This window comes from Hypanus sabinus, chromosome 14 (assembly GCF_030144855.1).
Source record: "Hypanus sabinus isolate sHypSab1 chromosome 14, sHypSab1.hap1, whole genome shotgun sequence".
Classification (NCBI taxonomy): domain Eukaryota; kingdom Metazoa; phylum Chordata; class Chondrichthyes; order Myliobatiformes; family Dasyatidae; genus Hypanus; species Hypanus sabinus.
Window position 1 is genome coordinate 76,229,727 of NC_082719.1, and position 27,407 is coordinate 76,257,133.

General features: G+C 37.4%; 1 protein-coding gene across 3 annotated transcripts in view; it reads right to left on the reverse strand.

Moving 5' to 3' along the window:
* LOC132404887 (protein unc-13 homolog B-like) overlaps positions 1-27,407 on the reverse strand; it is a 439,816-nt gene that overhangs the window by 187,464 nt on the left and 224,945 nt on the right. The window lies entirely within an intron of this gene.

Here is a 27,407-nt window from a genome sequence, read left to right on the forward strand (position 1 = left end):
ATGTTTATGCCATAACAGATAGCATGAATGTGATTCTTAACAATAGTGATATTTGGAATAGTGTTATACAAACTATGCCTAAGGTCAAAGTTTTTTGATTTATGAGAAATAATTTTCCTCCTCACAAAATTGCAAAGATAAACACACTAAATATCATTCTTGACTGTGAAGGACTATATTTTTCATATGTGAATTGATGTTCCCCAAAAATAACAATGGTAAATTCAAATGTTTTATAAAATCATAGAAATTATTTTTACTTCACTCACTCACACTTAAATTTTAGTTTCAGTCTTAATAACATATTTATGTCGCTATGATTATTTTAGTTTGACGATCATTGCTTCTGGAGATCTGCAACTTATAAGTGGAGACCTATATCCCTACAACTTGCACCTAATTGCAAACTGAATTGAAAAGCAGAAATCTGTAAGACTTTAACCTTTGTGAAAGAATTAGCAGAGACTGGTGATAACCCTTCACCACTGACAGGTAAATCTGGGCAAAAATCTTTCATTTACTGGCCGAATGTACATCCTTCTATTTACACATTCTCTAGCAAAGCTAGCTGGCCTGCCAAAGTGACTTGGCCCGAAACGTCGACTGTACTTTTCTCCATAGATGCTGCCTGGCCTGCTGAGTTCCTCCAGCATTTTGTGCGTGTTGCTTTAATCTGCTCTCCTGTGTTATCTGTCTTCTCTTGGACTCCACTCTGTCTCCTTTTATCTTCCTATAAATGCACAAAACGTATTTTATAAATTTTCTCAGCTCAGCAGAAAGGCTGCGGTTCTGAAACATCAACTCTATTTCTCTGCCAACAGATGTTAACTGACCTGTTGATTATTTCCAGCATTTTCTAAGTTTATCTCTGATTTTCACTACCTTCAGTTACGGTAATCTTTATATATCATTAAATCATGCTATCTGTTTTGCATATTCTTGAATTTTAATACACAAGCTCATGTGTTATAGTTTCCTTGGGAAGTACATTTTACTGAACACAAACCAACAAAGAACAGTGACAACACATGGTACCAGAAGCAGCAGGTAAAACTACACATAGCACAAGAAAGACAAAGCTCTCGCATATTCACCTTCACGTAAAGCAAACTAAACTAAAACTAAGACCCTGCACAGTTAAGATACGACATATAAAATGATGGTTTTTCTAAATCTTTTAGTTGTGTGAAATTATAAATAAAACCATGATCTCTAACTAAAAATAAATGGCATTGAGGACTTATTACTATGTTAAGAAATGATTACAGGTTACTCCAGGTTATGGCAGGCTGCCTTTTCTTTGAGCTTTTCATGACAATTCACAGATGGTAGCATCCCACAACAGTGGGCAAATCCAATCCAAATGACTCCTAAATGCACATCCAAGTGTATGGACTGCAGAAAAGTCAGGTGCTCATGATCTGGGTGACCTGTAATAGGTATTCTACAAATATTAATTGTAAGAGCTCAGGTATTCAAAATGTTCTTAGGAAGTGAATGGACTATCCTGATTTTGCAATCCATTATATTGCAGATTACACGAATCCCGAAGCAATTTAGTTAATTTGACTATCATGCAATTATAAGATTCTGTTGTGGTAAAGTCATATTGAGTTCATTAAAAAGTAAATTTATGAGCAATTTATGTATGCCTATTATACTTATCGAACATGTTCAATTGCAATTCTTCACCTCTAGCTTATTGAGCTCCCAGATGTCATTGGAGAATTGCTGCAGCTTGATAGTCCAAAGATAATACCTGACATTTCAGTCATGAAATTACAGCTAAAATTTCCAAATACTTTTCCTTTGCTTTTAGGTAGATTAAGAAAGGGGAGAGGTATTTGTATTGAAAGGTGATAAATCACATTTATTTGCCAGTGTGTTAAAAAGAGAGACTTCCTGCATTAGTTTTATGATAAGATATCTGGTTTTGCTAAATACCAGCTATAATCATAAACTTTAGAGATAAAAATAAGTTCAAATTCAAATGGAAATACATTTGTGAGATTGTGGGTAAAATTGAAAATGCAATGCAAAATACATAGATAGTTATACAAATCACAAGATTTTGCAACAAAAGCCTGACCACAAAATGTTAAGTAAAATGGTGACTTTAAATCAATCTTGACTAGTATACTTGCATAAGCAACAGCTTTATATAAAGGTTGATATTCATCTAGAATTTTTCAGTCATTTCAGGATATCAACAAATAAAGTATTTTTGATATATACTGTGGATTCTGGCTAATTGGGCCATCAGTTAATCAGGACAGCCGCTTATGTAGAATATCTCTTATGGAACAAAACAAAATCAAAGAGCCAAGATTCTCTTTGTTTATTTAGGACACTATATTACTTAATTGGGACAGGAGGTATTTGTCAAATAGTGTTTAAAGGGCATCAGTTGTTTGCACTTCTGTGGCTGTTAGACACTACAGCATACTTAGAGCAAACAGTTTTTAAATAGTGTCAGTTGTGAGTGCTTGTTTCAAAAAACAGTAATTTTGTCACTGATAGTTCATGAGAATTAAGCAGCAAGACAATTCAGAACTGTTTTGCTCTGTATAGTTTCAAGCATTCAGATTTGGAGATGCTAGAAACAGCCAGAAGTGAAAATGAAACGATTTAGAACATAGAATAATACAGCACATTACAGGCCCTTCGGCCCACAATGTTGTGCCGACCCTCAAACCTTGCCTCCCATATAACCCTCCAACTTAAATTCCTCCACATACCTGTCTAGTAGTCTCTTAAACTTCACTAGTGTATCTGCCTCCACCACTGACTCAGGCAGTGCATTCCACGCACCAACCACTCTCTGAGTGAAAAACCTTCCTCTAATATCCCCCTTGAACTTCTCTCCCCTTACCTTAAAGCCATGTCCTCTTGTACTGAGCAGTGGTGCCCTGGGGAAGAGGCGCTGGCTGTCCACTCTGTCTATTCCTCTTAATATCTTGCACACCCCTATCATGTCTCCTCTCATCTTCCTTCTCTCCAAAGAGTAAAGCCCTAGCTCCCTTAATCTCTGATCATAATCCATACTCTCTAAACCAGGCAGCATCCTGGTAAATCTCTTCTGCACCCTTTCCAATGCTTCCACATCCTTCCTATACTGAGGCGACCTGAACTGGACACAGTACTCCAAGCGTGGCCTAACTAGAGTTTTATAGAGCTGCATCATTACATCACGTCTCTTAAACTCTATCCCTCAACTTATGAAAGCTAACACCCCATAAGCTTTCTTAACTACCCTATCTACCTGTGAGGTAACTTTCAGGGATCTGTGGACATGTACCCCCAGATCTCTCTGCTCCTCCACACTACCAAGTATCCTGCCATTTATTTATACTCTGCCTTGGAGTTTGTCCTTCCAAAGTGTACCACCTCACACTTCTCCGGGTTGAACTCCATCTGCCACTTCTCAGCCCACTTCTGCATCCTATCAATGTCTCTCTACAATCTTTGGCAATTCTTTACACTATCTACAATACCACCAACCTTTGTGTCATCTGCAAACTTGCCATCCCACCCTTCTACCCCCACATCCAGGTCGTTAATAAAAATCACAAAAAGTAGAGGTCCCAGAACAGATCCTTGTGTGACACCACTAGTTACAACCCTCCAATCTGAATGTACTCCCTCAACCACGACCCTCTGCCTTCTGCAGGCAAGCCAATTCTGAATCCACCTGCCCAAACTTCCCTGGAACCCATGCCTTCTGACTTTCTGAATAAGCCTACCGTGTAGAACCTTGTCAAATGCCTTACTAAAATCCATGTAGATCACATCTACTGCACTACCCTCATCTATATGCCTGGTCACCTCCTCAAAGAACTCTACCAGGCTTGTTAGGCACAATCTGCCCTTCACAAAGCCATGCTGACTGTCCCTGATCAGACCATGATTCTCTAAATGCCCATAGATCCTATCTCTAAGAATCTTTTCCAACAGCTTTCCCACCACAGACGTAAGGCTCACTGGACTATCCTTACTACCTTTTTTGAACAAGGGGACAACATTCGCCTCCCTCCAATCCTCCGGTACCATTCCCGTGGACAACGAGGACATAAAGATCCTAGCCAGAGGTTCAGCAATCTCTTCCCTTTCCTCGTAGAGCAGCCTGGGGAATATTCCGTCAGGCCCCGGGGACTTATCCATCCTAATGTATTTTAACAACTCCAACACCTCCTCTCCCTTAATATCAACATGCTCCAGAACAACAATCTCACTCATATTGTCCTCACCGTCATCAAGTTCCCTCTCAGTGGTGAATACCGAAGAGAAGTATTCATTGAGGACCTCGCTCACTTCCACAGCCTCCAGGCACACCTTCCCACTTTTATCTCTAATTGGTCCTACCTTCATTCCTGTCATCCTTTTGTTCTTCACATAATTGAAGAATGCCTTGGGGTTTTTTCTTTACCCTACTCGCCAAGGCCTTCTCATGCCCCCTTCTTGCTCTTCTCAGCCCTTTCTTGATACCCTATATTCCTCAATAGACCCATCTGATCCTTGCTTCCTAAACCTCATGTATGCTGCCTTCTTCCACCTGACTAGATTTTCCACTTCACTTGTCACCCATGGTTCCTTCACCCTACCATTCTCTATCTTCCTCACCAGGACAAATTTATCCCTAACATCCTGCAAGAGATCCTTAAACATCGACCACATGTCCATAGTACATTTCCCTGCAAAAACATCATCCCAATTCATACCCGCAAGCTCCAGCCTTATAGCCTCATAATTTGCCCTTCCCCAATTAAAAATTTTCCTATCCTCTCTGATTCTATCCTTTTCCATGATAATGCTAAAGGTCAGGGAGCGGTGATCACTGTCCCCCAGATGCTCACCCACTGACAGATCTGTGACCTGAACCAGTTCCCAGTTCACTACTTCAACAAGTCAAGAACTACAAAGAATTTGAAACACCAATAATCATCATGAATGTTACAATGAAAATGAATATTTGGATGAAACACTCAATGAAGATAGTCCACTATCTGCACTAGCTTTTATGTGCTCATTTTATCCATTTACAGCAGGGTATTTCAACCTTTTTATGCCATGGACCAATACCATTAGGCAAGGGGTTTGTGGACCCCAGGTTGGGAACCCCTGACTTACAACCAATCAAAAGAATGTGGCAGCATGTACTCTGGATGAATCCCTCTGTTTATAACTATTAGGAACTAATACACAGTTTTATTGTACTATTGTAGTATAGGCAGTGTTCTAATTTGTTCTGTATTTCATTCAAATATTTAATTTGTTTCTCAGTTAAATGGTAGTTATTCTTCTTTTATACCATTTTAACTACTTCCATGAAACCAGCTAATTAGGGCAGCCAATTAATTGGGCCAAAATGTACTGCTCCCAGTGTGTCCCAATTAACCAGAATCCACTGTAGTCTTTATTACAATTAGCAGATAATTTGTTTCACAATACGCATTGAGGAATCAATATTGGCCTAGTTACAAAACTTTGTTCTATTAAAATCGTACCATGAGATTGTTTTTCCCACATGCAAACGACAGGTCTCATCCAAAACCTGTGCGAAAGCACCTGTTTGTTAGAGTGAATGTTTTATCTATTGGCGGAGCAAATGAAAACCTATTTATATACAAACAAACCATGGGAATCCTATTTAAGGAAGTATAATTCAATGTGACAAAAGCCAAAGGAAATAGAGAGTAACTGTTACAAAAATAAAAGTGGATAGGAATATTATAAAACACATTTTATAATATGTCACTATCTACTAAATGTACTGAGAACTTTCAAAATTCAGTTCTACTGCTTCCACTTTCCATTGCTAAGTTGCAGGTTTATCTCAAGCAACTGAGAGCCAGTGTCGGTTATAAATAAAGTTTCAAAGAATATTTTATTCATATGATTGTTCATATTTTTCTTTGTAAATGGGTGCTTGGGAGGAAATACAAAATCAAATGCATTTGGTAAGTGTGTTACGGCTGTCTCAACAAGGTGAACTTCTGTAAAAGCTGCTGAAGGATGACACTACAATAAGAAAGTAACAGCCAAATAGAGGCAAAGTTTATTTTATGAATTTTGAAGATAACCTTATAAAAGGTAGAAACGGAATAGAATAGAATTCCTATTCCTGTGAGTTTCATGATGGGGTGGAGAGCATATTTTAGCCATTTCCTCCTTATGAGTGAATTCCTAAATACAATCTTTATAAATCCTTGTAATATGCACCTAAGTCCTGATTAATGCTAAACAGTAGAAATCTTCAGGCAAGACCAACAAGTTCAAGCAATGGTGAAGAAACCGCACAAAGCATCAGAGATGGTGGTAAGTAATACAAGACTGGGCAAGAAAGAAAACGAAGAACATTAACACTGAACTTTTACATCTTGCACATGACTACCAGTCAGTTCAGATTGATACACATCAAATAGTGATGTATGAGGCAATACAGTTATGCCAAGTGTACTTCTTGCTTGTGTTGCCACAGCCACAACCATCTTTGATTATCAAAGGGTCTCCCTGCTGTTTGCCAAGTGGAAATTCAGGATCCTTCGCAACAAAAGAAGAAATGCTTCCTGAATCACAGCGAGGATTCCATCCATCCAGAGGCAACATGAAAACTTTGGCATTTCTGAGAAAATTGCAGGAGCAGCACTATACATGTTCTTTTTCCATCTCACTAAAGCCCTGCACTCCATCGTTAGAGAGGAACTGTGGAATACTCTCCTCAAGTTCAGCTGGCTTCCAGAAATTCATCTCCATTTTAAGTTTGTTCATGAAGATAGCCACAATACTAATCAACAAGATATGTAACAGTACCAAATGCTGTGAAGTCCAGTTCAAACAAGGCTGCACCATTGTCCCAATATCTCCCCAGTCATTCTCACCACATGTTGTAACTTCCCTTGGGAGTGGTACTATATTTCAAAACTAATAGGATATTGTATAATTGCACTTCAGAACAAAGATCATCTGGACATCAACAGACAAACAATGTGTTTGTGTATCTTCATAGAAGCATATGAGAAAATGGGTCTTACAGTCAGTATCAGCGAGTCAAGTCTCAGCAATTTACCAACCTTTGGTGCACCACATGAAATTTAGACAAAAAAAGTTCACAACAACCCTGCAAAATGTGGATTGTTTCTCCTATTTCAAGAGCCACTTGTTGGCTCAGGTGGAATTCACTGCTGTGTTCAATGCCTTTGAATGACTGAGGAAAAAAGTATTTAAAAATCAAATTCACAGAACTGGTACATATAATTCATGTCAGAGCAGTAATACCTACATCCATGTGCTTCTAATATCTGGACGACCCACAATAGGCATCTAAGGGCACTTCAAAAATATCACCAGCTTTATCTCCATAAAATTCTGCAAACTCACTGGAAAAATAAGTGAGCTAATGTCAGTGCCCTCTTTCAGGAAAACACCTCCAGCATTGGGGCCCAGGCTACGACTATTTAGCTATGTTGGACAGGCAACATCATTCGTATGCCTGCTGCAAAATTCCTGAAACAGATACTCTGTTGTGAGCCTTGTTGTGAAAACAGATTATCAATTCAAGCATATGCTCAAAGCTTCTGGAAAAGGTGAAACCGCACAATGACTCCTAGATATTTCAGGACTATGACCGCTTAAAGGTGAGAAGGTCCAAAAAGGCTGGTACTGAGAACTAGGGCCGTGTGCTGGAGCGCAAAGAAGCCCTATATAAATGGTAGAATGATATAAAAAGAACATACAACCACACAAACTACCCCCATGTCTGCTTCATTCGGCACTTTTTGCATTTTCATGGTAGTGTCTAGAGTTCGTCTATTGAACTCACTGCTATAACCCTGAAATCCAGAGCTAAAGCAAGTCACGCACAGTTGCGAGGGACTACCAAAGAAGAACAGTGTCTGTAGAAAACAGCATCTCAAGGCAAGGAATCGCTTCCAAATCTTACATCCCAGACTCAATGGATTAGCAAAGTGAGTGTAACTGTTTCATCTTGCAACAACAGAGTCCAGTTCAGTTCAAAGTCAAAAGCTGGGAAGCTTAAGCTTAATTTGCAGAAACTGGTGGTAATTTCAATAATTTTTCTTTCAACAAACTTCCACTGGTGTCCATTCCTTATGGATCATTTAAGAATAAACTTGAGATCAAAGTAACCATGAATCTATAATTAGCTATCCTATTATAATGGGAAAAAAACCTTACGAAGCCTACAACATGATCCCTCACGGACATACAAGGAAAGGAAAAAGTCTTACAAAATCTATGCAGACTTTTGAAATCTGCTCAATGACAATCCAAAGAGAAGAAATAAGTACACTATTGTGTGCATCTTACTTTGAATTCCCTTATTTTGGATAAGTTTATGCAATTATGAAAGACAATGAAGTTAATTAGTCAGTTGTGCTTATTTAATAATTTTTCTTTAATACAAAATTAACTGTAAAATTGGATAGAATGTTCAAGAACTATTGCTTTGCATCACCCACAAAATATATCTCAATGTCATATTAAAAGAGGATGGATTGAATAGTCTGGTAGTTCTGGTACGCTAAAGAAGATGTTTAAAACTTACTTTTACTATTTAAAAGGTAAGGGGTACAAGCCTCAATGAATTGTTCACAACTCCTTAGAATCTTGCAAATAAAATAAACGCTTGGACTGCACAAGACAGGTATTGTGGATGTGCCATATTGTTAAAGTATCACCAGACCATTTAAGAAACTTGAATCTATAGATTAAATCATCACCACTGGTAAGAAGCTTCTAACACCATTGTGTGCAAAGCATATCAAAGCAAACCAGCTTTTTTTGTTCATATTGTACTGTACTTTCAAAAGATTTCAATTAATGATACAAACACCATCATGATATCTACACTACCACAGTCTTTACAGTAGCAGTTTGAAAGAGTTTTTCACATAAATCAAACTCAATCATAATATTATTTTGTCTCTCAACATATTCTGATTTGAATCCTTCCCAATCCTTGCAGCTTAATTGACTGTAATAATGTTATTCTTGATGGGGAGTCTTGAAAAGTATTTATGACAAAGATGTCAAAAGATTTCAGAGTTATCAGAAAATATACTGCTGCATTATATTATAGGTCAGATTTTAACAGCACTTGATTATTTTTGATGTCACTCAACTGTAACTACAACATTAGGAAATTATACATTTCCTTAGATCTTGTACAGATCACTGACAGGGTTATTTGCAGACATATTTAACCCCCCCTCCCCACCCCACTTCAATCTTTGGTACTCATCTGCTTTAAGAAGACCACCACCACACTAGTACCTAAAGAAAATAAGGCAAGGTGCTGTAATGATTCCCACCAGGTGGCTCCGACAGCTGCCATCAAGAAGAGCTTCGAGAGGCTGGTCATTTCACACAGTAATACCAGCCTCGCAGACAGCCTCAACCCACTACAAATCACCTACCAGTCAAATATGTTTATGGCAAATGCCTTCACCCTGGTCCGATACTCATGTCTGGAGCATCTGGACAGCAAAGATACCTATGTTACTCTATTGCTTATTGACTACAGTTCCACTTTCAATACTATAATTTCAAGCAAACTCATCACCAAGCTCTAAGATCTGGGACCTAACACCTCCCTCTGCAACTGGATCCTCAACTTCTTGACCTATAGATCAGTAATGATCAGTAGGAACGCCTCCACCGTGATTATCCTCAACACTGGAGCCCCACAAGGCTGCATCCTCAGACTCCGACAGCACTCTTAATTACATGGTCAGATACTGTTCTAACTCCATCTGCAAGCTTGCAGATGATACCACTGTAGTGGGCCATATCTCAAATCAGAATAAGTCGGATTAAAGCAAGGTGATAGAGAGTTTAGTAACATGGTATCATAGCAACAACCTTCTCCTTAATGTCAGAAGAACAAAAGAGCTGGTTAATGACATCAATAGGAGGGACACTGTACAGTTTCCTAATTTCATTAACAAAGTTGAGGTTGAGAATTTCAAGTTATTAAGTGAGTACATTATTAATAGCCTGTGTTGGCCCAACCATGTAGATGCTACAGCCAAGGAAGTTCACTAACACCTCTACATCCTCAAGAGGCTAAAGAAATTTGGCATGTTCCCTTCAGCTTTTACCAATTTTCACTGTTATGTCAAAGAGAGCATCCTCTCTGGATGTATCACAGCTTAGTATGGCAACTACTCTGTCCATGACGACAAGAAACTTGCAGAGTTGCAGACAAAATTCAGCACATCACAGAAACCAGCCTCCTCTCCATGGACTCACTCCATCTACACTTTTTGTTGCCTCAGAAAAGTAGCCAGCATAATCAAAGATCCTAACCAAACACATTCTCTCTTCTCCCGACTCCCACTGGGCGGAAGAAACAAAAGCTTGAAAGTGCATACCATTAGGCTCAAGGACAGCTTCTACCTTGCTGTTAGAAGGCTATTGAATGATTCCCAATTAGATGGGGTCTTGATCTTGCAATCTACCTTGTTATGATTTTTCAAGTTTTGGCTATCTGCACTGCACTTCCTCTGTAGCTGTAGCTCTTATTCTACATTTAATACTGTTTTAGCTTGTACACGCTGAATGCATTGTGCAATGGTTTGATCTATATGGCAGCATGCAAGACAAGCTTTTCACTGTACCTTCGTACATATGACAATAGTACACCAACTCCAAGTCCAATTCACAATCTGAAGATGACGCCTACCGGCATTTTCTTCTCTAGTAAAAGCAAAACTTCTCATCGTTTTGTTTTCATTAAATCCAAAGTGATGATAATTGAATAAAAGTAAGCCAACACCAAAATGAAAAGATAAAAACCAAAGGATGTCTTTCAATGTGGGTGGCAGAATGCAGAAAAAGTCAAGTTCCTATTAGCTGTATTCACACCAAAGCTAATATACCAGGGTTACACATTGCCAGACATAACCAGGCACGAGCAGTGACAAGGAACCAGATTATATTCAATATTACAATGAGATATCCAATCCAAATTAGCATTTTTCATTATGGTATATAAATTAAAATGTTCCTTTTAACCTATTATCAAATAAAGTGTTCAAGCTTTACATTAGCAGTTGGTAAATATATATTGACAATGGTGGAAATGATATGAAAGGCAAGAGCTTATATGGTTTCTTGGTTATTTTAGTTAATTATTATTAGCAGTGGACTGGATACAATGGGGCATAATTTTAGGTGCCTGGACTAAGTCATTTGGAGGACCTACAGTAATGCACATCAAGCACTAAAATGAAAAAGGACAGATTTGGAAATTCAATCACTAGACTACTGCAATACATGTACTCTACTACTAATTTACTAATGCATTATAAATGGTTAACCTTTTGGTGCCATTTATCATGCGAAAGCTAAACTGGCCTTTTCACATTCAAAAGGTCCAAAGTGTGCAAAGTTTGGTCCTGTCGTCCATGCACCATCTCTGGAGATGAACAAGCTGCAATTGAAATATCTGTTTCATCCCCTATTATCTTCCCCAGGTTAATAGAGTGTTGTTCCGGTGATTCTTCTGAAGGAATGGCATCTGCAATATCTTGCAAAATATCTGAATTTCTTGCTGTAAGAAATGATTGTTCCCTCCCAGTATTTTCATCAATGTTTTCTGTAACTTCTGATGCTTGCTCTAACTCCTCAAACCCTTCCTCCTCCTTTAATATGTTAGTGTGACCTTTCTCATCCACTGAATCAGATATTGAAATGTAAGGGATATCCATTTTATCCCTTTCTAAAGGTTGCTCTGTGATAACATGGCTTCCTTGTCTCGTGGTGGACTCTTTTTGACATAAGCTATCATTCAGATTTCCAAAGCCTGAATCCTGCACAGTTTCTCCCTCTCTCTCCAGTTGATCAGCACCCCTTTCAAAAAGTGTCTTGGAAAATTTCTTGAAACTTGATAGCAACCCTGTTTGCTTGATTGAGCTACCTTTAAGAGAAGACTGCTGTGAAAACAAAGAACTAAGTGACATGCCATTTTCTCCAGGAGACAAGAAATTGAACGTAAGTGCTTTTACATTTGGAATTTCAAAACCTGGCATGAGTGTCTCACAGTCAGACTTTTGTGAAGCTGAGTTGGTTGTTAAACCACCAGAAAATGGTGCATCACAAGCATTAACACTGTTCTGTATAATAGTTGTATCTTTTTCTTGAAATTCAATGCTGATAACTGCGTTACCCGATTTGATATTATTTTCTAAAAGTGGAATGTCTACATTTGTTGCAACAGGACTGAAAGAACTATCCCTTATAGAAACTGTAGCTGCCAGCTCTTCATTTTCCTGTGCATCTGAAGTCAGTGTAATTTCATCTGTTTTGAAAATTCTTGTGGGTTTTGCCTCTGAACTAGCAACAGATACTATTTGATGTGCAGCCTCAGTATCCTCCAGATTGTTATCCAGCTGTCCACTATTTGTGTCTTTATGAAGAATAGTGCCATTGTATACAGTGCAGCTGACAAATTCTTGCTCCAAGGTACAAGCATAATTTTTACTTTCACCAGAAACATTCAAAATCAATTCTTCTTCTTTATGTGGGATCTTTGGAGCTTGGAAGCAATCTACTTCTTTAGATTTGTCATTGTGTTCTTGAGACAAACTGGTTTTCAAATGGTCGGGATGTTTTGTTTCTCCAGAAGGCAATTTAAATATATCAAGCAGATTACTTTTGGTTGATGGAGTTTGGCTACCTTGAGAACTAAAAAATGAACTTTGATGCTGAATGCTTGACGCTGAGTTTGAATTTGTAAATACTGATTGGAATGATGAAAATGAACTATTTGAACTTTTTGCAGATTCACTAGCAGAAAACAGCTTAAATTTCGTCATAAATCCAGAAAACATTTCCACAGATGAATCTATCAAGGACTTGCCACTTTCAGGAGGTTTCACTTTTTCATTAGAATCCATCTGTTCTGTAACTCTGGAGATTGTTACAGTCTCTTGTTTTTCATTTTTCAGATCATTTGTTTGGTTACATTTCAGTTCCCAATGTCTCTCCCTTCTAGTATCAATCTTGCCTGGATCTTTTTTCATTTCAGAATGCAAGTGACTACAACAATCTTTAAGTGATTTTTCCTCCAAACAAACTGAGTTGCTCGCAAGTTTAGTTTCCGTTACATATTCTTCAGCAACATTAGCATGCACAATATTTTCATATTCATTGTAATTATCAATGTTGACATTATCAGGTTCCAGGTTCTCTGTAACTTTAGAATTGGATATGATGTCATGATCATCTGTCAGAACTTTATGTACATCATAATTGTTCAGAAGACATGTTGCCTCCAATACAGTTTGATTTTCATTCTGATTTGAACAAAACAAATTGTCATCAGCATCTGTACTTCCAACCCAAGTATCATTATCTGCTGGTTGCTCATTGTTTTTGTTACTTATCACTGAGCTTTCCATGAATAATAAGTTATTTTCACTTTCTTTTGCAACAGTATTGTTTGGCTGCATAGCTGATGAGATTATGTTCAACTGCTCTATTTCTGTGACAGATCCTATTTGACCTACAGTTGCTTTATCATCCTGCTTTACATCTTTTTCAGGCTGTTCCTCAAAACTTGGTTTAGAGATGTATGGTTTTGTCTTCTTCTCATCACTGAACGTCATGTCAAAGAAACTAAAAACAGAACTGCTTTCTTTTGCTTTTTTCTCAGCTGAGGTTGCTGTTGAGAAGAAAGCTGGTAACCTGAAGAATCCATCTGAATTATCTATCTGTTTGGCCCTGGGTACAGAAGAGCCACTATTATCAACTTGGTTATGACTTGATGAATCAGCTGCTGCATTGAAAAAAGAAAATATGCCCCTATTTGTTCCATGCTGTTTGGTAGTGGAAATATTAGGAAGTTTCCAATCATCCTTAAAGGATAAATCAAAGAGACCAAATTTGGATTTTTGCTCTAACTTTTCTCCATTTTCTGATGAAGCAGATACATGAAGAGAACTATCTCGATCCTTATCATATTTTCTCAGTGTGGCAAAGTTTGAAGAACTTGGTGTTTGTAAAAGTTGTTTGCTTGAATTTGTAATGGAAGGTTCATTTGGGGATGCTTTTATATCAGAAAACTCTGTTTCCTTAATGCATTGAGCAGATTTCACTTCACAAAGAGAAGCAGATTCATCACTTGATGTTCTATTATTATTTGGGATGACTCCATTGCCAGCTTTCAAAGAAGATAAAATGTTTTCCTTTTCCATTACACCAGTAATGTTTTCTACATTTACCATTTTACTTGTAAGGCCACTTCCTTTCATTGTTTCAACTTCACAGCTAGCACTCCATTCCTTCAGTGTTTGCTGCTTGCGCAAACCTTTTAGTCTTGAACGTGATACCTCACATTTTGAGAATTCTGGTGCAGCATTTTCTTGTGTATTTTTCTGACTTTTAGCTTGAGCTCTGTGCTGATCCAAAAAATATTTACTTTCCTTTTGTGATGAGTTCAAAACATCTGATTGCTGAACTGGACTCGCATCCATTTTGAAGAAAGCTCCAATTGAGCCTATAAAGGAAGAGAAGCCTGAAGAGTGAATTTCTGCATTAGATGGAATAGCTGTTGCTCGATCATTCTCCTCCTCCTTCAGTGTTTTGGTTTTGTCCTCTATTTCTTTCTCTGACAAGTGTGTGCCCGAGGGCCAAAGCTCTTCTTTTAATCTAGCTGACATTAAAAAATCATGGACATTTTGAAATTTCTCATCAGCTTTAACGTGAGACTGACTTTCAGAAAAATTAAAAATCTTAAAAGAACTTTTAAAGAATGACTCTTGTACAGTCTGGGTGGAAGTTTCAGGAGCAGCTTGATGTTTTTGAGATGGCAACTCAATTGATAAATCTTTGTGTTGTGGGTTTGAAGTAACTGAATTTTGATTTATGTTGGAAATGTTCTCAGGTATTGGCTGCAATCTTACCTCCACTGCATTCTGGTTTAAGTTGTGTTTATCATTTAGAAAATGATCAGATCCGAGTGCAGAAAAATCCTGATTTATAACATTCAGATGCTCATTAGCTGCAACCGGCTGTTCTCCAGCTACATTTGTGTGTGACTTCCAGCTTGTGGAAATGGATTTCAAGCTTTTTATACCAGCTGCAAATATATTGCTTGGTGTATGATCATGACTAGCTGTCAATAGTTGTACATTGTCATTATTTTCATTTGCTTTATTCATATTATCATTCTGTGGGGGAGTTCTAGTCCTATCCATTTCTAACGTATTCTTTGAAGGAGTAACCGATGTTGCATCTGTGGGTGACAAATTAGAATGATCAGAATTTCCCCTGGTTGGTTTCACAACTAAACCACCCAATGCTGAGAAAAAATGTGTAATCCTCTTAAAAGATGGTTTGTGTCCTTCAGATGGTTCTGTACATTCTGATATCTTTTGTTCAGATTTGTAAGCATTCGAAAGTTTAGCAGAAGAATTAAACAGATTTAGTTTGTCTGTGAAGAAAGGCTGTGACAGAGATTTAGACTGTGATTTTGAAAATGTATAGTCAGATGTTTCTCTTGCAGTTGCTGCATTGGCTATTGTTGTACGAGTCAAATGACCACTTTGGACTATTCTAAGATCAAAAGCTGTATTCTGAAGTGGTTCATGGAGATGAATGAGTTGCTGCTCAGATTTTAAATCCATCTTAAGATTTTCCAATCTATGTGAGCTTTGTCTTGCTGAAAAGTTCAGCGGCTCTTCTTTGGCCCATTCTACTGAATCCTTAAATACATCTGCAAAAGCACCTGAATGTTTATTTATGAGTTGTTTATTTTTTTCCAGAATCAGAGAAAGATCGAGAGGTGCATCATCAATTTCTGATTCCATTGATAGCTCTTCACAGCACCAGAATAAATCCAAATAACTCAGAATAGGTACTTTAAAGCCACAAACAGGAACAATGTAATTATTAGGCTCAGTGTCAAAATCATCATTCAACCATTGATAATACTCCCATTCTTCGTCTCTTTCTGGACTCCATAGGTATATAAACTGGCCACTGCCATCAGTAAGCAAGGAATATATGTACTTACTATCGCTAAAGATGTAGTAACCATACTCAGCATCGTCTGAAGGCCACCATATTCCTTGTTGAAATAAAGTTAACCATTCTTGCTGTTCTTGGTAGATCTTAAGAAAAAATGAGTCTTCTTTGCTAGTTGACTCTTGCTCTTGTGTGAAAAGCCAAGCAACTGCGTTGCCAGAGAAACTTAAATCCAGAGGTAATTCTAAAGAACTCCATTCATCATCCTCAAATTCCAGTGAATTCCAATCTTTCCCTAGCCCTGTGCCCATATATCTTGCATCTCCTTGGTCACCATCTTCATGATATAAATACGGTATACTGATATCCCTTGATTTTTCACCAAGTTCCAAGTAATCAAATTCAATGTCATTTTCAATCCTATTGTTACATAAATACCTACACTCTTCAAAACTGGTGTCATTTATTGAAAAATTAATTATATGAGAATATTCTTCTCTCTCACGGTTCCGGTCTCTACACTGGGTCTGGGATGCATCTTGATTTATAGTCAAATCTAAACAACTTGAACTTGCACCTTCATATGAACAATTGTTAATACAGTTATCATTTCTTAATTCCAATTCAACATTCAAATTGCTGAAATTAGTGGGATTTATCAGTTCTATACATTTTTCATCACTTATTCTTAATGGATTATATTCTAGATGATCTCCACAGGTAAGCTTCTGTTCCATTGAACCAGTTATATCGTGCTTCAATTTTTGCAAATTCTGAATGACATTGTTATGACTTTTTATTGCTGAGTTATTTGCGCAAGTGCTGGTTTTTTCAGAAAGATCACATTCATTCAAGTGTACTTGCAATTTATGTTTAACTTTTTCATCTTGAGTAGTCTCTGATGTAAGGAAAGGTTTGCTAATACTCCAAAATGATTCTTCAGATTGATCAAAATCATCCTTAGATTTTGTAGGTTCTTCCTTATCCTCCTTTGTTTTAGAAGTGAATTGTCCAAACAAACTGAAAGATGATTTTTCATTTGCCTTTTTGCCTGTCATATGAATAACACTGGCTAAGAGAGAACTTCCCTCATGACATCCACCCTCGTTCTCAGGTTTTCCTTTACTGGACTGACTTTTATCCATAAACTTTAAGAGCTGCAGAGGACTCTCATGCTTTGAAGACATGCTCTCTTGTTTCTTTGCTGACAAATTAAAGAGTGCTGAGATAAAACCTGACTGGTTACTGCTATCTTCTTTGTCATTTGCACTGTTTGGCCTCTGTGTACTATTATCAGCTTTAACCAAAATGACAGCTTGATCTGAAGTCTTTGATGACATATCCAAAGAATTGTCCTTGTCTCTTTTTTCTATTTTTATTATTTTATCAGAATAATCTTTGCTACTGAACTTTTCCTGCTTTAAGCTTAATAAATTTTCATTTGAAGCCCAATTTAAAAGTCCATGTTCACCAGAGGTTAGTTTATCTGTTGCAGCTTTCTTTTCTTCCATTGATCCAATATGCTCATGTTCCAAAGTGGGTGTAGCTGCTGCAATACAGTGATTGGAGGAAGACATTGTTGCATCCGAAAATCTGATATGTCTATTTAGATCTTCTTGCTTAGATGCAGTTCTCAAAATTTCCCCTTTATCGCTCCTTTCTAGCGTTGATGTGGATGCATTTTTACTGAATGAAAATTTAAACAAGCCTGAAAAAAATCCTTGTTCACTACTGCTCTGTTTTTCCTTTTTATCAGCATTATTTTTTTGTTTGTAATCTGAAGAAAACTTTGAAATATCTAACATCTTATCTTTGTATTCACTAGATGCTTTAATTTTATCTGCTTGTGGATTTGTTCTTTGTTTAAATACTGATGGTCGGTCAGTCATAGGAAATTTTACAGAAAATAGATTTCCATCTGAGTTAACTTCTTTTTGATTTTCAGAAGAAATGTTTTCAGAAGAAAAGAATGGGCGTTTCAATTTTCCGAGAAGGGAGAAAGACTGATGATCACCAGTTTTCTCTTCATTTCGAAGATCTTCAGCAGATCTGTGGAAAGTAAACTTTGATACAGTGTCAGGTGCAGTTTGTGTTTCATTGTCCAATGAAGGGTATAAAACATGACTTAGTGACTTTTTAAAAGAGTTAAAACTTCCCAGGTTAATTCTAGAATGGTTTGATGTATTGGAGTTGGTTTGTAAAGAGGTTTTTATCTTCTGAGAAAACTTTACGTCATTCTCTAATTTATTGTTATGAACAATATTTGGTCCCAGAATGTCAGGTTTATCGTAATCTTCTGGTACAATGGGAATTGACTGATCTATAGTTTGTGACATGTTATGTAACTCAAAGGCAGATGTAGATTTATCTGGAGCATGATCAGTCGAATTATTTAGATCAATGTATTTCTGCGAGGTATTTGTTAAAGAGTTATCTTGTTGGTACAAATTGTCATCAAAATTATTTTGAGAGTTATTCTCAATGTCATCAAAGAGGGCGCGATTTTCAAATACATGCAAAGCATCTTTTCCTTCACAGGTTGAAATTATATTATCATTGGAAGCGATAGTTTTGTTATCAGGGTCAGAAGCTTGATGTGTTCTATTTGGCTCAATATCATTCTGTGTATCACTTGATGCATTTTTTCCGATGAAGGACTTTAAAGGCTTTAGTTTCCCAAATAATGAGTCAATGACTGTGTTTTGTGTTGGTTCAGTTATGACCGAGATGTTTTCATCCTGTGGCTTTTGCTTCACAATTGAGAATGATATGTTTTCTTCTATTGCATTAAACACACTTGGAAAAGCAAATTCTTTGTTTTCAAGAGAATGGCATAGAGGTTCAGACAGCAAGGTATCAGATCCTTCTGGTGCATCATTAATAGGAGCATTAATTTTTGAATCATTGGTTAAGGGAGACAGTAAGTTTTCAAGATCAGTGTGATCCTTATTCATTTTGTCTGGAGTTTCTGAAGTAACAGAAAATATTTTATCCATAAGTGAATGCTGCCTTTTCCCTATTCCTATTCTTACACCTATTGAACCAAATAAAGACTGCATTGTATTCTTCACACCAGTAAGATCAGGAATGGAGTCCAGTTTTTGATCACTACGTTCATTATCACATTTTACAGCAGCCTGTTTCCACCCTTTTTGATTTTCCAATTCTTGTGCATGACAACAAGGTACTTTATCTTCACTAATATGCTTAATGGACTCTTCCTGCGAATTCCTGAGAGCTTTATTCTGCAGTTTTGGAAATGAACCAAATTTATTAATTTCCTGTTCCTTTTCTGCCAAGTACTCAGACACAGATGCCACTAGACCTTGCAGTTCATCCATTGTATCAATAAAATCTTCATTCATTTGCTCCCTTTGTGAGGAATGTAACTTGTTTTTAGTTTGGTTTAACCTGTCATCATTTTCTTCATCCAGAATGAGTTTTGGTTGATGAATGCTTTGAGGGATGTTTGGAGCAGTGATATCTTGTTTCCTGTAATTCATGTAAGCTTTGTCATCCTCTTCCCATGACTGTGCAATTAATACTACTTCTTGTTCATCGTTAGATCCAGAAGAACAAAGTTCATCAGAGTCACTACTCCCGTATGTATCATATATATGAGGTAACAGTCCTTCTGACATTTCCTCTTTGTATATTTCCAGCAGGCATTCTTCTCCATCGATCATATCATCAAGGCTGTTGTTGAATGACTCATTGAATCTCCAAGTGTTACTTCTTTTCACAGGTTCCCACTTATTCTGCTGGCCTGCTGGTGACACCATATCATAGCTATACAGCAAAGGGTCACTAAGATTCCATTTCATCGTTTCAGATTTTATTCCTAACACTTTACTGGAAAGGTTGCTGATAAATGTACCACTGGGGGAGGGGTTATCTAAACTGCTAGAATAGTTTTGCTTTTCCATGTCTTTGTCCTCCAAACCTTTATGTCTGCCTTTCTTTTTTCGTCTGTCTATAGTATTATATTCTTCTGGATAACTGGAATAAAGCAAACTCTTAGATTTTCCATTGTAAAACTGCTTACACCTTAATATTTTTTGGTTTTTCCCATCTGCATACTCTCTGCATTTATGATTATTTTCTTTTGTAGGATTCTTCTTTAGGATTTCTTCTTGCCTGTTTTTCTGACTTTCTTTCACAGAAAAGCTGTTGACCTGTTCCCCTAACTTGGTATTTTTACTTTCCCAGTCTTCTTCTCCAGCACCAGAAGCCACTGGTATGATTCGAACCCTTCCTTGTAAGGTTCTCCAGCTTGTGAAGGCAAGGCATGGGTAAGTAGACAACAGAAGGTTTTGAAAGCAATATTAAGGAATGGATTAAAAAAAAAGAGAATCATATTGAAATCATTTCAACTTAATTGAATATTGAGAAAAATGACAAACAGAAATTAAATAATGATCAAAAACTCAAGAGAATTTAAATATACATATATACAGATTTTTTTTTACTCATGTTCATAATACAGTTTGACTTGCTTTCTATCTTTAAATAGATTTTGTAATTAGCTTTATCCTATCTGGAAACACAACATCTATGGAAACATTAAAAGCATGCAAACAGTTGAGCCAACATTATCTTCATACCATCATAGCACACCATTACACAGCAACATCAAGGCCAAGAAGAACAGAACCCACCTATCGGACAGATCTAGAGACTGCCTACTTTCGAGGGAGTATTGGCGGCTGGTTAGCTGACTAGACTCAGATGCAGACTCTAGATCACTACGGCCATTTGCAGCAGAATCTATGCTATCATATCGTCTGGTAACGAAAATGAATGACAGTAGAAAACAGGAGGGTAAATTATTACTTACTGTGTAGCACTGCATTTCAGACCTCAAATAGATTAGTCTATATAAAATGCATTTAAGTTAAACAAAAAACCCACTGGTATTGCTTCTGAAATGCATTAATTGAATGCTGCCTCAAGATCACAAAGATCTGGCAAAATGTCAGATCTTGAATGATTTCTTCTTTTGAACCGAACACTTCAATGCATATAGATACATATATAAGTATATTACATACTTTGTTAACAATGAATATCATTAAAAATTCAACAAAAAGGAAGCACAATATCAATCAGTAAAAGCATCCAAAATTGATCTACTTTAAAATTGAATGAAGTGATTCCCCATTAAATATATCAAAAGTTACCTTATTTTCCCCTTTAAGGAACTTAGATGTAAAGTAATAACACAAAATCATCAATTATATCATAACTTCAGTCAGATATAACTGAATTTTCCCAACATCCAATTCAATACTAAATTTTACATCATCCAGATAACTAAAAATAGTACAAATTTAACAAATGGAAACTGAAAATAATATAAACAATATACACTTCTGCGATTTATATTTCTTTTGCCCCCAAAGCTCAACAGTTTTCTTCCCGATGAATGCAATGCAGCATACTGTGTCTAAAAAAAAGATAATTTGCCCTACTGTTTCAAGTATTCTTATGAAACTAAATGTGGTTATATTAAAAAATCCTCAGTCATCTTCATGTGCAAACAGGAGAAGTTGATGGAATATGTGTGCACATATTTGATAATCAAAACACTGAAGAAAAAGTGCTATTTCTGGGGGTGCTGGCAACAAGGGGGAGAAAAAACTTTTATTTTTAAACTCACTGCTTTCTTTTTTAGAAAATTCAAATCTTGGATAACTCAAAGTTGCCACGCAATTTTGTAGGGTGGTCAAGAAGGTGCATAATGTGTTGGCTTTTGTTAGTCGGGTTTTGAGTTCAAGAATCATGAGGTAATGTTGTACCTCTATAACAACATGGTTAAATTAAACTTGAAATAGTACGCTCAGTTCTGGTCACCTCCTTATAGGAAGGATGTTGAAGTTTTATAGAGGGTGCAGAGTTAATTTATCAGGATGCTGCCTGGATTAGAGAGCTTGGTTTGTGGACAGGGTGAGTGAGCTAAGGCTTTTCTCTTTGGAGTAAAGGAAAATGCGAGGGGTCTTGATAAAAGGTATAGATCGACTGGACAGCCAGAGACTTTCTCCCAGGGCAGAAATGTAAAATACCAGGTAGCATTATTTTAAAGAGACTGGTGGAAAGTATCGGGGGATGTCAGAGGTATGTTGATTTAGAGTAGGCTAAAAGTTTGTCACAACATTGTGGTCTGACAGGCCTGAACTGTGCTGTAGTCTTCTACTGTATGTTCTGTGCTCAGAACTCAATGAGTGAAAGCAGTCCATGAAGAAGTACCAAGATAGACCAAGTAATCTCACTGTGCACAGCAGAAGTGACACTACCATTGCTGCAACTATACCTGGATTAGGATGAGAAGTCATGAATGGTTCTGCTCTTCATTGTTTATCTTATAGCTTTTGGGTGGAGGAGAGATCACATAAAATGATACCTATCTCCAGAAAGGGCACCTTGATAGAAATACTCCACAACAAAATAGTAAAAATATTATGTAATATTTTATGTATAATATTTGTAATTTCTCAAACATTAAAACAAGGTTAAATTCAAACAAATCTTGAAAATGGTAAAAAGATCCTAATGAGCTTTGTCAAAAGCAAAATAAAAAGGATTAACAAGTCAAAGAAAGATTTATTGCATGGGGCTAACTAAATGTTTTGCCAGGCATTTGAGATACAAGCAGGCCTGTATACAAAAAGAAGTTAAGAAACAAATGATTCCACAAAAAAATTCAAGCTGAAGTTACAATGGTGTGATAAAGATGTAAGGCTATTAAGCCAAAGTTTTGAGAGCAGGACAATATCATCTTAGAAAGGATTACATGCCTAAATATATTAGCACAAGGATTGAGATTTAACTTGAAACTTTAATGGACTAGACTGGAATGAAGGATGCGATAGGCAAGGTTATTAAGGTAAAGTATGGGGACATTATGATGAAGATAAATGGATAGTAGCTGCTCAATTTAAAAATAAACTGAACATTCAATATGCAGAGATTAGTCTTGAGGAGGTCTTGTACGATAGCTTTCTAAAGTAATTCTATTATCAGAAGAGAAGCAAATATGAGACATATTATCTCAGTTGATAATTGTGAAATTAAACAGGGGCAATTCCATTGAGACAGAAAACAAAATGAGTACCAATAGTGGAAGAAGTTGTTCTTAAGCTAGGTCTAAGATATAAAGGTCCCAGTGCCGGAATTAACAATTGTTTATAATATGGGTTAGGCCATTGTGTTTGGGCCTCAAAAAATGGATTTTATTCATCAAATACTGTGCCTTAGCCACTGCTGGTAAGTCTCCTTTCTGGTGCCACAGTCCTTACAGTGAAGGCAGTTACACAAAGTTGTTGTGAAAGAGTTCAAGTGTTACTTATCAACTGGTGATATATTTCTAAGTATGGATGAGTTGAAGGATAACCTATACAAGATGGTATTCCATGCATCAACTGCCTTTGTCTTTCTGAATGAGTGCCTGCAGTGCAGTTCAGTTTACAAGTCACCTCAACCATGGTATTCTACTGGTGAAGGGAATGAACATTTAAAATGAATGATATTATAAAACAGCTGTGTTCTAAGTCAAGGATTGGATGAGAATGTATAAGGCATTGCTGGTAAATTTACAGATGACACTAAAACAGGTAGTGATAGGGAAGATGGTTATCAGAATTTACAGAGGGATCTTGATCAGATGGGTAAGCGGGCAAGGAATGGCAAATGGAGTTCAATTCTGATAAGTGCAAGGTGTTGCATTTTGGGGATACAAATGTGTCTTTAATCTAGGGATACAGCACATATAGTCACTTCCAGCCCAACAAGTTTGTGATGCCCAAACATACTCAAATGACCAATTAACCTACTGACCCATATATCTTTGGAATGTGGGAGGAAAATGGAGCACCTAGAGGAAACCCATGGGAAGAACATACAGGCTCCTAACACTAACTGCTACACTGCCGTGCCGCCTAGCATTTTCCATTTTTATTTCAAATTCCTAGCTTCGGTAGAGATTTCACTTTCAAGGAATAAATCTAGTTGCTATTAACCTTACCAATCTTCTGATGTATCTATCCATACAACATTAGTAGAAGCTGCAATGGAATATTACTTGTGGAGAGAAAGTCCTTCTCCACACCTAGTATCGCACTGCCATTGTGATACAATGCTGTCTGATAGCTCCAAACTGAATGTCCATGAGACCCTGCAGATAGTCAGCAGTAGGATGAATTTGACATCATCCTCTTGGGCTGGCCTACCTCTCACACTGCTATTCCAATCAATTCAGTGAATCAACCCCAATTTAGTGAGTACAAAGGCTTGCTGGAAGAAAAATTAATGTATGTTTTTAGGTGAGGTGCTATCCTAGCAAAGGTGCAGTATACAGTGCCCTTAGAATGTATTCAATCCCTTGGAAGTGTTCGTGTTTTATTGTGTTACAACATTGAATCACAGTAGATTTAATTTGGCTTTTTTTGACTCTGATCAAAGAAAAAGACACTTTCCTGTCAAAGTGAAAAGAGATCTCTACATAGTGACCTAAATTAATTACAAATATAAAACACAAAATAATTGATTGCATAAGTATTCACCTCCTTTAATATGACTCACCAAATCACCACCGGTGTAGTCAATTGGTTTTAAAAGTCACATAATTAGTTAAATGGAGATCATCTGTATACAGACAAGGTGTTTCAATTGATTGTAGTAAAAATACACTTGTATCTGTAAGGTCCAACTGCTAGTGAGTCAGTATCCTGGCAAAAACTACACGATGAAGACAAAATAAAAAACACTCCAAGCAACTCCACGAAAAGGTTATTGAAAAGCACGAGTCAGGAGATGGATACAAGAAAATTTGCAAGTCACTGGATACTTGGAGTACAGTTAAATCAATCATCAAGAAATGGAAAGAATATGGCACAGCTGTAAATCTACCTACAGCTTGCCATCCTCAAAAATTGAGTGACCGTGCAAAAAGGGGACTAGTGAGGGAGGCCACCAAGAGATCTACGACAACTCTGGAGGAGTTACAAGCTTCAGTGGCTGAGCTGGGAGAGACTGTTCATACAACATCTGTTGCCCGGGTGCTTCACCAGTCACAGCTTTACAGGAAAGTGGCATAGAGAAAGCCACTGTTGAAAAAAACTCACATGAAATCTCAGCTAGAGTTTGCCAGAAGGCATGTGGGAGTCTCTGAAGTCAGCTGGAAGAAGGTTCTATGGTCTGATGAAACCAAAATTGAACTTTTTGGCCATCAGACTAAATGCTATATTTGGCGTAAGCACATCATTCCTACCGAGAAGCATGGTGGTGGCTACATTGTGCAGCAGGCTCTGGAAGGATTGTAAGGTAGAGGGTACAATGGATGCAGCAAACTACAAGGAAATCCTGGAGAAAACCTGATGCAATCTGCAAGAGAACTACAACTTGGGAGAAGATGTGTTTTCCAGCAAGACAATGACCCCAAGCATAAACCCAAAGCTGCACTGGAATGACTTAAAAGCAAGTTAATGTACTGGAGTGGCCAAGTCAGAGTCCAGACCTCAATCTAATTGACAATTTGGGGTTGGGCTTGAAAATGGCTGTTCACTCACAATCCCCATGCAATCTGACAAAGCTTAAGCTGTCTTATAAAGAAGAATGGGGAAGAATTGCAGTCTCCAAATGTGCAAAGCCGATAGGGACCAATCCACACAGACTCAAGGTTGTAATCGCTGCCAAAGGTGCATCTACTAAATACTGACCTGAAGGGGGTGAATAATTATGCAATCAATTATTTTAAATTTAATAACTGTAATCAAATTTAGACCAATTTGCAGAGATCTGTTTTCACTTTGACACAACTGAGTCTTTTATGTTGATCAGTGTCAAAAAAAAAGCCAAAATAAATCCACTGTGAAACAAGTAAAACAAAAAAAACTTCCAGTGGGTGTGAATACTTTTTATAGGCACTCTATGCATATATACATGTCAAACTGGTAAAAAGAGCCTGAAAATAACAATGCTAAACTATTCCATAGCCAACAGATCAGATCTAAGCTGTGCTCCAGAAATAAAGATTAGCTTTGTCACATGTACAATGAGACATACAGTGAAATACATCATTTGTGTCAACTCAAATCAGCAAGATGCTGTGCTGGTCAAATGGCAAGGTGACCATGCCTCCAGTGCCAACATAGCTTGCCCACAACTCGCCTTCTCTGGGAGGAAATCAGAGCATCTCAAGGAAACCCACCCATTTTGAGGAGATCATACAAGCTCCTTACAGACTGCTGCAGGAATTGAATCCTGATCTTACAGCCAGTGCTGTAAAGCATTAAGCTAACTGCTATACTACCATGCTGCCCTAGAGCTTGTATTTTTCACTGGCTAACCTTACCAATGTGGCTACAATCAAATCTATCTGATCAGACTGAAAATTACCCAGTTCTGTCATGCAGGTTAAATCTATTGTGGCTAATTACTTATCAATCAGTCTGCTCTCATTTATCAGCAAAGGCTGTCATCCATAGTACTATGTAGCAATGCTGACTCACCAATAATCTGCTCACTAATGCATACTTGGTTTGAGCAGGACTACTTGGCTTCAGACCTTTTTTATGGTTTGGACCTACATGGATCAAAGGGCTGAATTCCAGAGTGATGGCTCTTGTCAACAAGGCAGCATGGGAACAAGTGTGTCATTAAGGAGCCATAGCAAAACTACAGTCAATGGAAACAGTTCAGTGAATGGAATCACATTTAGCAAAAAGGAAGAGATTGTCTTTATTGAAAGCAGTGTGGGCATTTTGGTCTGGAAAGGTCTGTTACTGTGCTGTATCACTAAATATATAAAAAAATCATGAAATATTCAGGAGGTCAGGCAGCACTTGTGGGGAGAGAAGCAGAGCTAATGTTTCAGGTCAATAATTATTGGTGAAGATTTACACCAGGTGGTGATTCAGTATATACCTACTGCAGATCTTTCATCACTTAGCCAAGTAAATTAGCATCAGTACCACTCAGCTACTTTTGTTGAGGGATACTGAAGGCACCATCCAGAGTTCCAGAGAACAGTTGCTGACCCTGCTAATTTCAGTGTTTTCCCCAACAAGTGTTCAACATGGTGCAGCACTGATTCATCAGCTGAGGAAAAATGGAAGGTGGTATCCAGCAGAAGACGTCCTTAGCTATATTTAACCTAATGCCATAAAGGATCATGCTTATGAAATCAATGCTGAAGATTTCCTCAGTCCTTGGGACAGCACATGCTGTGACAGTGGAGTCCGCCTTGTCGTATTGTTTCTATGTGTATGATAATGACTATGACAGGCTGTTATATAATTAACTCGTGGAATAGCTCTCCTACTCCCCTAAAATGTGCCAAGTGAAGTCACGGTGGAGTCTGAGCCCTAATCCAATAATTTAATCACTGGAATACTTATTGAGGCCTAACAATTCTTGTTAGGATT